We start from the raw sequence: 6,069 nt of genomic DNA, 5'->3' as shown, positions 1-6,069 counted from the left end.
CTATAACATGAATACTAGACAAAAATATAACTTCACCTACCCTCATCAACTTTATCAGTATATCAAAAAGGAGTCTACTTTACTGGCATAAAAGTGTTCAACAATCTGCCACAAAGTATTAAAAACTTGGGCAATGATACTAAAAAGTTTAAATCAGAGTTAAAGAATTATCTACATGCTCATTCCTTCTACTCTTTAGATGAATACTTCAATGTAAATAGAGAATGATGTAAAATTAAGTTATATTAATTTTTAAGCTAAAATTGCCTGTACTTATGTATGTAACCTTTTGACTTGTTCTGTATCCAAAGGTACTAACCTACTTAGGATTTATAGAATGTAAATAAATTCAATTCAATTCAATATTTTTTATCCAGTAAGAAGGGCAAGTGCCAACAAAATGAATAAGAGGGCCGCACGTGGCCCGCGGGTTGAACAAGACTGCTTTAGGGAATCATTAGCGATCATTAGGATCATGAGAGAAATTCAATTTCCTCATATTTTGAGTAATCCTGATATTATCCTGATAATATTCCACTATTGCAAGTTCTAGTTGGGATTCTGCTAAACTTCGCAGTGCCCATCCTGAGGGTGATGTTTCTAGTATAGAATGCACATTTTTACTGTTTTATGCCCTTTCTCGCCTTCGAGAGCTGATGGTCGATTGTGAACTGGTTGAAGTTGCAGGGCATACAAATGCATTTTGCGGCTATGCGATATAAATTTTTGTAGTATGATTGCTGTTTCTAGGACGTAGTTCCGTTCAGTATGGTAGGCTTTTACCGACGTTTTGGAAGCAAGAGGTCCACTCTGAGTGGGTGAACTATCTGCCTTCAAAACTAAGCAAAAATCTGTTAAGACTACACAACTTGTAATAATGCACTAAGGTTCAAAATCTCTGCCGGCCTATGCTGTGAGAACAAAGAAATCCAGGTCACTCTATAACTTCTATATCACTATAGTTGTATCACTGTAGTTGTATGTATGTGCAACTTCTATATCGCAAGGGTTTTTGTAAATCAATTCATTTGCTACCCACAAAAGCATCATGTGTGATAAAATAAAGTTTCACGTTTATGAAAGATTCTGCATTCTCTTGCAGCAGGAATGCTGAGAATTCTGCTACAGAGAGCTGAAGAAACATTTCCTGCTGAGACAGAAAGGATGGTGAGTGTTTTGTGCTTGTGTGCACAGACAAGAATTTTATTGTCATGAGTCAATTCTCATATCTTAAGAAACTAAACTATTTATGCTAAGCTTTTGTTAGTTTTCATAATCCATCTGGGGAGTTTACTAGGTACTTCACATTATAACAGTTTGGTATATTATGTAGGAGAGGGATTAATTCCAAGAGAGTGATATGGGTAGGTCAAGTACCACACATGTGAGAATGAGAAATGCTTACAAATATTTTGACTAAAGACCTGAAAGAATGAGACAATTGTGAAGATGGATTTTAAAGGTAAAATTATGGGGTCTTGGACTGGGTTTGTGTCAGGATGCAAAGTTATGATGGGCATGTGTGAACACAATAATGAGTGCTTAGGTTCCATAAAGAGCAGATACGTATTGTCTGTACTTCCACAGGGACCATAGGTTTCTCAGGAAGGTCTCTGCATTATGAACTTAACACATCCTAAGATTATGGGTCTGTAGAGAAGAAATCTGTACAGAGCAGCTGTTATGGGTTACATGTAATGAGAAACAGCTACAGCAAGGAGAGCATATATTGTTTCATGTATGGTGTTGTACAGCCATGACTGATAGAAGATGTGATGCCTTTACAGAACTGTACAAATTCAGAGAAGGTTTTAGTGGGTCCACATGGTGAGACGTACCCAGCAAGTCATGATGCAAAACAGGCCATGAATATAAAAGCTGAGGAAGTTTCAGATGCAGAAGAGGAAGCAGATCCTCTGCAAATAACAGTTCAGGAGATAAAGGCTGAATGTGAGGTGAGCTGTATGCTTCTGTATGTCCACTGTTAGGCAGATATCACAGATAGGCAGGAATTGCAGTTGTCTCTCTCATCTCTATCTGTCTTTGCACATAAAACAACTCCACTGCACTGCTGACTTGCCTTTGAAGGCCTTTTTCTGAAGTGTCTCTACACAGTTATAGTTTGTTAAATGTATGCTGCTTGTGATGTACCACTTCCATTTCCTTTTAAGCATTTCCAATGCAGATAAAATTAAATTTTACATAAACAGAACAGAGTTTGAGAGAAATTCTCTAGCAGCAAAAATTCACAGGGAGTCACAGACCCGTTCGCAGTTATTTACTGGTACACTTGAGGCCGCGCCATAGCTCAAGCAGTTAGTCGCTGGCTTCCCACTGCAGTGGCTAGGGTTTGATCTCGCATCTGGTCAAGTGGGATTTGTGGTGGACAAAGTGGCGCTGGGGCAGGTTTCCTCCGAGTACTTTGGTTTCCCCTGCCAATCTTTCTTCCACAAATTGCTCCACAATCACCCTCACCTATCATCTTTGGCTGCTACAATAGGCCAGAAGTGGCCGCAGTACAAGGGACTTAGTCCCATCCCAGTAGGAATAAAAAAATACTGGTACACTTGTTAGAACCAAGAATTAAATTACTAGAACTCTTGTAAGCAAATTCCAGTGAACCCCACATGATATTTATCATGTGATGAAAAGGTTTCAAGGTTACAAAAGATTCTGCATTCTCTCGCAACAATGGTGGCAAGAATTGTACTGCAGAGAGCTGAAGAAAAGTTTCCTGCTGTAAGTGAAAGGATTCTGAGTGTTTCATGCTTGTGGGTACGGACATGAATTTTATTGTATGTCAGTTGTCTTGGCCAAAGAAACTAAATATTTTGTGACCCACTTCTGTTTGTTTGCATAATCCATGTGGGGCGTTCCTTACACCTGGGTGATAACGGTTGGGTTATTATGTAGGAGAGCAATGAGTTCAAGGACAGTGATGTGTGTAAGTCATGTAGTGCACATGCAAGCGTGAGAAATGCATACAGAGAAGCAGACCACTTGGGAGACCTGAGTGTGAATGGAAAGTTGCTATTAAGATAGATTTTAAAGAAATAATTTGGGTTTGTACTGAGTTTGTTTGCCACAGAATATGGAGCCACGTTGAGCACAGTGATGAGCCCTTTCTGGCTTTCTCAACAAATCGCATATGCATTCCTCTTCTCCCCTTTTTCTGATACATGAGCTGCCCATCTCATCTTCCTTGACTTGATCATATAATTATGCTTGTTGAATGAAAGTTACAAGTTGTGGAGCTCTTCATTATGATGTTTTTAAGAACCAAAAACTTGATATTTTCTGTACTGCTGCAGTGACTGCTAGTTCTGAGGGAGGTCACTGAGCTAAAAACCGAGTACTTTCTAGCGATCGTGATAGCTGTAGAGAAGAGCATCCATACAAAACAGCTCTTATGAGTTAAATGTGACGAGAAACGACATCCATAGCAAGAAGAGCATAAGCTGTTTAAACAGTGGTGTTGTGCATTCATTTCTGAGAGGGATGTGATGGATTTTACAGAACTGTACAAATTCGGAGAACACTTTAGTGGGTCCATATGGTGAGACATGGCCAGCACCTCATGATGCAAATCAGACCATGAATGTAAAATCTGAGGCAGTCTCAGATGCAGAAGAGGAAGAGGATCCTGTCCCAATAACATTTCCAGAAATAAAGGCTGAACCTGAGGTGAGCTGTATGTGCACTGTTAGGCAGATGACACAAATGTGCACAAACGCCGCTTGTCTTTGTGATATCCATCTCTGAAACATGAAACAACTCCACTGTGCTGTTGACTAGATTTTGAAGGGTTTTTTTTCTGAACTGTTTCTAGACCACTGCAGTACATTGAATGTTGCGTGTGATGTACCACTCCACTAAGCAGTGCTTTGTTAATTCATCATAGAGTTCCCAGGATCTATAAATGCTGAAGTTTATCCTTTATTTCTTTTCTGTCTTCGATGCAGTCTGTATCCATGTAATAACACAGAGCCATCATTATGTTGGGGATTTGTTATAGGATAACTAATGATTTTCTATAGCTTTGTGATAATGTTTGACATGTTATAGACACATGTTGCCTTTTGCCCTTTGTTTGAAGTAAATTTAATATACCAGACACTGTTGGAGTTGCCTCTGTACTTGCTGTCAGGTGATTGGTTGTCATGACAGATTTTTTAGTTATTTTTGGTTGGACAGGAAGGTGACTAAATGTTAGATACAGAGAATGTGTAAGGGGTGTAGAAACCAATAGTGAAGAACTGGCATTGGCAACACATCGTAAAATATAGACACAATTGTGGTTAAGTGGAATCTACAATGGATGTAATTAAACACACAAAGAAAACTAGTAATGAACGTGAAAGAAAATTTCTACATCTACATATAGACGGAGGTTCTTACTATTCTGGGCCGGTTCACAGCAACTGATCCACCACAGGCTGCAAGGTGCATACAGATTTTGCCAATGAATCAGTATGCCTGTTGCCAGTAACATATGCAATGAAGTATACAAGTCACATGTCACAGAAGTTGTTGAAAATACTGTCCCCCTACACGTAGACATTCCTTGCAGCAGCAGAAGGGGTTCTGATTAACCCTTAAAGCTGTCGTGTCAGAATTGTTGCAATTTCCCTATGAATATTCTTTTTAGTTCTTCCAGGTGGTGTTTACTGTTTTATACTTTGGCCTGCAAAGAACCACAGAAGAAAATATCTAATAATTAAGGTTCGGTGAATGTTCCTGCCAAATACCAGTGCTGATATTTCTCTCCCCGAAAGTACTAGGCAAAGCTTGCATAGACGTGCGTGAAATGTGGGCAGTAGCTTAGTCTTGCTGAATCCAACCATAGAGTCTTTTTTTCTTTTGTAATTCTCGAATGAATTGTCTGTACATATTTTGTTTTTATTTGGTGGGGGTGGAACTGAGTCCACTTGGTTCAGTGGCCACTTCTGGCCTATTCTACCAGCCCCAGATGATAGGTGAGGGTGATTATGAAGCAATTGGTGGAATGAAGATTGGCAGGATAAACTGAAATACTCGGAGAAAACCCCGCCCCAGCGCCACTTTTTCCACCACAAATCTCACTTGACCAGACCCGGGATCGAAACCAGGCCGCCGCAGTGAGAAGCCAGCGTCTTACCTCTTGGGCTATGGCGAGGCCTTTGAACTATACATATCTTTCACAAATAATTGTTTATTTAAAAAATGCAGGTAGAACAATCCTTATTCCCCTTACAACATGCCAGACTCCAACTTTCACTGGATGGAGCCATACTTCATGGGTTAGATGAGGATTTAGTGAAATCCAGTAGCAATTATTTTTTGTATTTATGTATCCCTGCAAGTGAACCCATGCCTCATCAGAAAAGAATGTCAGTTCGAGATGAATCTCATCTTCAATGATCCACTGTAGAAACCAACTGCAAAAAGGAACCCAGCTAGCTGGATTGCACAGTTGCAAGGCATGCATTATTACTAGGGCCCGGATTTTTATGACCTGAAAACCGTAAATATATGCGTGCACTTATGACCCAAAATTACATCAAGTATGACATAAAAAGTGTAAAAATGACCTTAAATATTAAATGGGACATATAATTTCACAATTTTAATTATGATTTGAATTGTTTCATATTTGGTCCGTTACACTATCAATCACAAATTGTCAATGAATAATCTGTCGAGTGTAACAACGTTCTTAGGTCACTTATTTATTTCACTCGCCTTACATGTTTCGGTTCAAAAGAACCATCATCAGAGGCACGTTACAAACACATGGAACCACTGGCGTTGTATTGTACACGGTATGTAAGCTGCGTGATCTGCTACAGATGTCGGAGTGTAAAAGCACAACACTTTCTAGTAACGTTGAATGCATGTACACCTCTTGCATTCCATCCAAAGAATGCTCTCAAATTGAGCCGTCAATGTTAAAATATTTAAAAGCTTAAAACATTTGAAATAAAATTTGGCTCCTTCTTGTTGATTCGTCCTGGTGATGGGAATCGTCAACTTGAGGTTGTGTATGCTGCAAAGATATTGTATTATATTAGGTTTTATATATTATTATAT

The 6,069-nt window shown here is 39.2% G+C and overlaps 1 long non-coding RNA gene across 1 annotated transcript in view; it reads left to right on the top strand.

The window, feature by feature from the left end:
- The window catches only part of LOC117282740, a 16,180-nt gene extending 14,247 nt beyond the window's left edge, over positions 1 to 1,933 (top strand). The window contains exons 2-3 of the long non-coding RNA XR_004513598.1: positions 1,103 to 1,167; positions 1,788 to 1,933. This is a non-coding gene — a long non-coding RNA (uncharacterized LOC117282740). The remainder of the gene's footprint in view (positions 1 to 1,102; positions 1,168 to 1,787) is intronic.
- Positions 1,934 to 6,069: the final 4,136 nt, after the last annotated feature.

Source organism: Cryptotermes secundus, unplaced genomic scaffold, assembly GCF_002891405.2.
Source record: "Cryptotermes secundus unplaced genomic scaffold, Csec_1.0 scaffold348, whole genome shotgun sequence".
Classification (NCBI taxonomy): domain Eukaryota; kingdom Metazoa; phylum Arthropoda; class Insecta; order Blattodea; family Kalotermitidae; genus Cryptotermes; species Cryptotermes secundus.
The sequence above is the reverse complement of the archived record's forward strand: the minus strand, read 5'-3'. Positions and strand labels throughout refer to the sequence as shown.